Genomic DNA, 7,500 nt, shown 5'->3' on the forward strand with positions numbered 1-7,500 from the left:
ACTTGCCCTCTTCCATACAGCCCCGAAGGCCCGTTTTAGGACCGTCTTCCCTCCAGGTGGAGCTCCAGGGGGTGTCGGGTGAATCTGACTCTGGCCCAGGACGGGCCACCCTCCCTGGGCTGGCCAGGGAGGTCTGAGGGCATGGAGCTTTGGAACCACACCACGTCAGTGGACTTAGTCTATTTTTTTTCCCCAAGCTTTGGCACCAGAGCCGGACCACACCATGTGCGCTGGGCTCGTGCCCAGGAAAGATGCACCCTGCCTGGGGTTTCACTTTTTCCATAAAACCAGCCTGTCTTTTCCTGGAGGTCTCGTACTTCCAGAGCTCCGACGGGGCGTAGTCTGGATCTTATATGCCCACCCGGAGCGAGTCTGAGTGGGACTCACGACGGTCTGATCAATGGTAGGGGGGGTGCTCCGTGTTTTGCACCACCACACTTGCCCTCTTCCATACAGCCCCGAAGGCCCGTTTTAGGACCGTCTCCCCTCCAGGTGGAGCTCCAGGGGGTGTCGGGCGAATCTGACTCTGGCCCAGGACGGGCCACCCTCCCTGGGCTGGCCAGGGAGGTCTGAGGGCATGGAGCTTTGGAACCACACCACGTCATTGGACTTAGTCGATTTTTCTCAGAGCCGGACCCCCCCGCCATGTGCGCTGGGCTCGTGCCCAGGAAAGATGCACCCTACCTGGGGTGCACTTTACATAAAACCAGCCTGTCTTTTCCTGGAGGTCTCGTACTTCCAGAGCTCCGACGGGGCGTAGTCTGGATTTTATATGCCCACCCAGAGTGAGTCTGAGTGGGACTCACGACGGTCTGATCGCTGGTAGGGGTCCTCTGTGTTTGCCACCACCACGCTTCCCCTCTCTCATACATCCCCGAAGGCCCGTTTTAGGACCGTCTTCCCTCCAGGTGGAGCTCCAGGGGGTGTCGGGCGAATCTGACTCTGGCCCAGGACGGGCCACCCTCCCTGGGCTGGCCAGGGAGGTCTGAGGGCATGGAGCTTTGGAACCACACCACGTCATTGGACTTAGTCGATTTTTCTCAGAGCCGGACCCCCCGCCATGTGCGCTGGGCTCGTGCCCAGGAAAGATGCACCCTACCTGGGGTGCACTTTACATAAAACCAGCCTGTCTTTTCCTGGAGGTCTCGTACTTCCAGAGCTCCGACGGGGCGTAGTCTGGATTTTATATGCCCACCCAGAGTGAGTCTGAGTGGGACTCACGACGGTCTGATCGCTGGTAGGGGTCCTCTGTGTTTGCCACCACCACGCTTCCCCTCTCTCATACATCCCCGAAGGCCCGTTTTAGGACCGTCTTCGCTCCAGGTGGAGCTCCAGGGGTGGCGGGCAAATCTGAATCTGGCCCAGGACGGGCCACCCTCCCTGGGCTGGCCAGGGAGGTCTGAGGGCATGGAGCTTTGGAACCACACCACGTTATTGGACTTTGTCTATTTTTTTCCCCCAAACTTTGGCACCAGAGCCGGACCACCACACCATGTGCGCTGGGCTCGTGCCCAGGAAAAGATGCACCCTGCCTGGGGTGCACTTTTCAGAAAACCAGCCTGTCTTTTCCTGGAGGTCTCGTAACTTCCAGAGCTCCAGCGCGGCGTAATCTGGATTTTTTACATGCCCACCCAGAGTGACTCTGAGTGGGACTCACGACGGTCTGATCGCTGGTAGGGGTCCTCTGTGTTTGCCACCACCACGCTTCCCCTCTCTCATACATCCCCGAAGGCCCGTTTTAGGACCGTCTTCGCTCCAGGTGGAGCTCCAGGGGTGGCGGGCGAATCTGAATCTGGCCCAGGACGGGCCACCCTCCCTGGGCTGGCCAGGGAGGTCTGAGGGCATGGAGGTTTGGAGCCACCCCACATTTTTTGTACTTTGTCGTTTTTCGAGATCTGGGCTTCAGAGTCGAGCCCAGGCTCCGTTTCAAGGTGGGCATTGGGCTTCGTTCTTGCCCAGGAGACCCGCACCCTGCCTGGGATGCACTTTTCAGAGAAACCGGGCCGCCTTTTCCCGGAGGTTTTCGTGTTTTTCAGAGCTCCACCACAGCAGAGATTGAATCCTCTTCCCCAGCCAGAGTGCACCCTCTCTGGCTTGGGTGAGTGCCTTGAGTGCCCTGGAGGTCCGAACAGACAGCACGTTTATGGACTCTGTCTATTTTTCAAATTCGACTCCAGAGTCAAGCCGGCCAGGGGCTCTCTGAAGGCCCCTCTCTCCCTCATCCTCTACAAGAGCCCCAGGGTCCGTTTTAGGACCGTCTTCGCTCCAGGCGGAGCTCCAGGGGTGGCGGGGGAAATCTGAGTCTGGCCCAGGACGGGCCACCCTCCCTGGGCTGGCCAGGGAGGTCTGAGGGCATGGAGGTTTGGAGCCACCGCACCTTTTTTGGACTCTGTCGTTTTTCGAGATCTGGACTTCAGAGTCGAGCCCAGGCTCCGTTTCAAGGTGGGCATCGGGCTTTATTCGTGCCCATGAGACCCGCACCCTGCCTGGGATGCACTTTTCAGAGAAACCGGGCCGTCTTTTCCCTGGAGGTTTTCGTGTTTTTCAGAGCTCCACCACAGCAGAGATTGAATCTGCTTCCCCAGCCAGAGTGCACCCTCTCTGGCTTGGGTGAGTGGTGCCTTGAGTGGCCAGGGCCAACATCACCCACGGGCATCGGGCTTTATTCGTGCCCATGAGACCCGCACCCTGCCTGGGATGCACTTTTCAGAGAAACCGGGCCGTCTTTTCCCTGGAGGTTTTCGCGTTTTTCCAGAGCTCCACCACAGCAGAGATTGAATCTGCTTCCCCAGCCAGAGTGCACCCTCTCTGGCTTGGGTGAGTGGTGCCTTGAGTGGCCAGGGCCAACATCACCCACGGGGCATCGGGCTTTATTCGTGCCCAGGAGACCCGCACCCTGCCTGGGATGCACTTTTCAGAGAAACCGGGCCGTCTTTTCCTGGAGGTTTCGCGTTTTTCCAGAGCTCCACCACAGCAGAGATTGAATCTGCTTCCCCAGCCAGAGTGCACCCTCTCTGGCTTGGGTGAGTGCCTTGAGTGGCCAGGGCCAACATCACCCACGGGGCATCGGGCTTTATTCGTGCCCAGGAGACCCGCACCCTGCCTGGGATGCACTTTTCAGAGAAACCGGGCCGTCTTTTCCTGGAGGTTTCGCGTTTTTCCAGAGCTCCACCACAGCAGAGATTGAATCTGCTTCCCCAGCCAGAGTGCACCCTCTCTGGCTTGGGTGAGTGCCTTGAGTGGCCAGGGCCAACATCACCCACGGGGCATCGGGCTTTATTCGTGCCCAGGAGACCCGCACCCTGCCTGGGATGCACTTTTCAGAGAAACCGGGCCGTCTTTTCCCTGGAGGTTTTCGTGTTTTTCAGAGCTCCACCACAGCAGAGATTGAATCTGCTTCCCCAGCCAGAGTGCACCCTCTCTGGCTTGGGTGAGTGGTGCCTTGAGTGGCCAGGGCCAACATCACCCACGGGGCATCGGGCTTTATTCGTGCCCAGGAGACCCGCACCCTGCCTGGGATAGCAGATCGGTTTGTGTGAGTTCTGGTTGTGTGAGCGTTACCCTTCTACATCACCCCCATGGCCCGTTTTAGGACCGTCTCGGCTCCGGGCGGACAGCCGGGGGGCAGGGGGCGAATCTGCCTCCGGCCCGGGTCGGAGCACCCTCCCCGGGGCCGTGCGTGGAGACCCGTCGCGCCCGGAGCTCCCGTGCAACCCCACGTTTTGGACTTGGGTTTTGGAGCGAGCGAGCGGGGTCGAAACCCCGGGGGCCGAGCCGCCACGGAGCCCCCGAGCCCCGGGGACGAAGCCCCGGGAGCGAGGTCCCTCCGTGGAGGCGCGAGCCCCCGGAGCCCGGCCGCCCGCCCGGGGAGGAGAGCGCACGCTCCCCTACCCCTCAAAACCCACGTGGCTGGTTGCAGCAGACCCTGTGCACCGGAGGTTCCTCCAGGAGCGCGGGGCTGGGCGCTCCAAGCCCAAGTCATACAGGCAACCATGCCTCCCCGGGACTCCCCCTGCGAGCGGCGGCTGTTTGAAGGACGGTAACCCCACCGCACGGGGCTTCAAACGACCGTAGCTCGCCGAAGGCGGCTCCGATCGACGCCAAATTTTTGTCGGCTGGAGAACGGGACGAGACCTTTCGAATGAGACCGCCCCCAGCCCCGTGGGCCCCCGGGGGCCCGAGATACGGGCCCCCAAAGCGCCCCGGAAGCGGAAAAACGCAAATATCTCGCCGAAAAGTCGACGTGCCCGGCCGAGGCCGGGCTCATTCGAACCGTCTCGCCGAGCTGAACGCGTCCATATGCGTTTCGTCGTTTTTGGTCGAGTATTCGCGGAGATATCGGCCGAAAACCCTCGGCCGCGCTCTGAAATGGCGCCCGCCGATGACGTCACGATCCCGGGAGAAAATCGCCCGTATCTCCGCGACGCGAAGGCCCAGAGAGCTCAAATTTGGGTGGCGAGGTCCCACGGGGGCCCTCGCTCGAACCAGGGCGGCGGCGGGCCCCGGGGACGCCCCCTACCGGATCGCCGTTCGCCGGGACCCCCGACTTTGAACGGCTATAACTCGGGGACCCGGGCGAGTTGGACCTCGTGGGTGGGCTCTTTCGAAAGGCCCCGTCCGGCACTACGGTCGATTCGAGTTTGGGGAAGATTGGCCCAGGGGTTCGCGAGATATAAGCCAAAAACGCCGCGCCTTTGACCGGGCCTAACTCCCTGACCCCGAGGCCCCCGGGGACGCGGGTGGCCTCTTTGGATAGGGCCCCTCGAGGCCTTGGGAAGACCCGAGTTTGAAATTTTTTCGCCCGGCCGTCTTCGAGATATCGGCGAAAAACGGAATCTTCCCGTCTTGTGGGTGTGGGTGTCTCCGGGGGGCGGGGGGACTTCCAGGACCCCGGGGGGGGCCACCTGGCCGTGCCCGAGGACGGTGCACCTCCCTGGGTGTGCCGTCAGAGCCTCCGGGGCCCCCGGAAGTCCCCGCCCACTGCACGTTTTCGGACTTTGAGGGATTTTCGGGCCCCGAATTCGAACGCCCGTAGCTCGGGGACCCGGCGGCCCAGAGACACCGGACTCGGGTCAAGTGTGGCGTCCCGGCGGGCCCCTCGCAAAGAGCCCGCCCCCGAGCTCCGGGGCCCCCGGGTCCCGGAGAAAAGGGGCCCGACGTGTCGGGGGGGCGCCTGGGAAGGAAAGGTCCCAGGGGCCCGGGGGAGGCGGGGTCCGAGAGGGCCCGTGGGGAGCCCCCGACACCCGAAAGGGCGAGCCGCTGGGACCTCCCCTCTCCGAGATACGGGCCGTTTTCTCCGAAAGTCGCCCGCGCGTAACGGGGCCCATCTCGGGACCGGGAGGTCCCAGCGGCTCGCGGCGGCGGGTGCGGGGCCCGCTCTCGGGGACCTTGCTCCTCCCGCCGTCCCGAGCCACGGGGACCTTCCGGTCCCGAGATACGGCCACTTCCTGTCCAGCTTTGACCGGGTGTAACTCGAAAAGTAAGCCGAGTTGGGGCTCCACACTCGGGGGTATTGGGGGCCTCTAGGAGGGCCCCCCACGCCGGGTGTATGGGGCCCCAACTCGGCTTGGTTCCGGAGATATGGCCCTTTAAAGTTTCAACTTTGACCGGGTGTAACTCGAAAAGTAAGCCGAGTTGGGGCTCCACACTCGGGGCTATTGGGGGCCTCTGGGAGGGCCCCACACGCCGGGTGTATGGGGCCCCAACTCGGCTTGGTTCCGGAGATATGGCCCTTTAAAGTTTCAACTTTGACCGGCTGTAACTCGAAAAGTGAGCCGAGTTGGGGCTCCACACTCGGGGGTATTGGGGGCCTCTAGGAGGGCCCCCCACGCCGGGTGTATGGGGCCCCAACTCGGCTTGGTTCCGGAGATATGGCCCTTTAAAGTTTCAACTTTGACCGGCTGTAACTCGAAAAGTGAGCCGAGTTGGGGCTCCACACTCGGGGGTATTGGGGGCCTCTAGGAGGGCCCCCCACGCCGGGTGTATGGGGCCCCAACTCGGCTTGGTTCCGGAGATATGGCCCTTTAAAGTTTCAACTTTGACCGGCTGTAACTCGAAAAGTAAGCCGAGTTGGGGCTCCACACTCGGGGGTATTGGGGGCCTCTAGGAGGGCCCCCCACGCCGGGTGTATGGGGCCCCAACTCGGCTTGGTTCCGGAGATATGGCCCTTTAAAGTTTCAACTTTGACCGGCTGTAACTCGAAAAGTAAGCCGAGTTGGGGCTCCACACTCGGGGGTATTGGGGGCCTCTAGGAGGGCCCCCCACGCCGGGTGTATGGGGCCCCAACTCGGCTTGGTTCCGGAGATATGGCCCTTTAAAGTTTCAACTTTGACCGGCTGTAACTCGAAAAGTAAGCCGAGTTGGGGCTCCACACTCGGGGGTATTGGGGGCCTCTAGGAGGGCCCCCCACGCCGGGTGTATGGGGCCCCAACTCGGCTTGGTTCCGGAGATATGCCCGTTTGAAGTTGCAACTTCTACCCAGTCTAATAATCCCAAAATAATAATTAAATAAAAAAAAAAATAATAATAAAAATAAAAATAAGCCGAGTTGGGGCTCCACACTCTGGGCCTGGGGGGCACCACTAGGAGATCCCCCTGTGCCCAGAGCGTGGAGCCCCGAATCGGCTTTCCACACCACTCACACCGGTTTCTGACTACCTTAAGAGAGTCATTGTTAGTCGCGCAGTTTACCCGACTCTGGGAACCGGGGCTTTGGGCTTGGGGGAGACCCACCGCTCGCCCCCTAACACGTCGGGGGGGACCAGGGGGCACCCGCCTGGACCCCCTCAGCCCCACTTCGGAGAACCAGAACGCTGGCCAGGGACCCCCACGGCGGTTGAAGTTTGAACTTCTACCCGGTGCATCCCGAAAAATTGAAAAAATAAAATAAAATAAGATAATAATAATAATAATAATAATAATTTTAAAAAAAATAAGCCGAGTTGGGGCTCCACACTCTGGGCCTGGGGTGGACCACTAGGAGATCCCCCTGTGCCCAGAGCGTGGAGCCCCAACTCGGCTTTCCACACCACTCACACCGGTTCCTGCCTACCTTAAGAGAGTCAAAGTTACTCCCGCAGTTTACCCGACTCTGGGAACCGGGGCTTTGGGCTTGGGGGAGACCCACCGCTCGCCCCCTAACACGTCGGGGGGACCAGGGGGCACCCGCCTGGACCACCTCCTGCCCGACTCGGAGAACCAGAGCTCTGGCCAGGGGACCCCCACGGCGGTTGAAGTTTGAACTTCTACCCGGTGCATCCCGAAAAATTGAAAAAATAAAATAAAATAAGATAAAAAAAAAAATAATAATAATAATAATAATTTTAAAAAAAAAATAAGCCGAGTTGGGGCTCCACACTCTGGGCCTGGGGTGGACCACTAGGAGATCCACCTGTGCCCAGAACATGGAGCCCCAACTCGGCTTTCCACACCACTCACACCGGTTCCTGCCTACCTTAAGAGAGTCAAAGTTACTCCCGCAGTTTACCCGACTCTGGGAAC

The sequence above is a fragment of the Pimephales promelas genome, chromosome 2 (genome assembly GCF_988280905.1).
Source record: "Pimephales promelas chromosome 2, fPimPro1.hap1.1, whole genome shotgun sequence".
Classification (NCBI taxonomy): domain Eukaryota; kingdom Metazoa; phylum Chordata; class Actinopteri; order Cypriniformes; family Leuciscidae; genus Pimephales; species Pimephales promelas.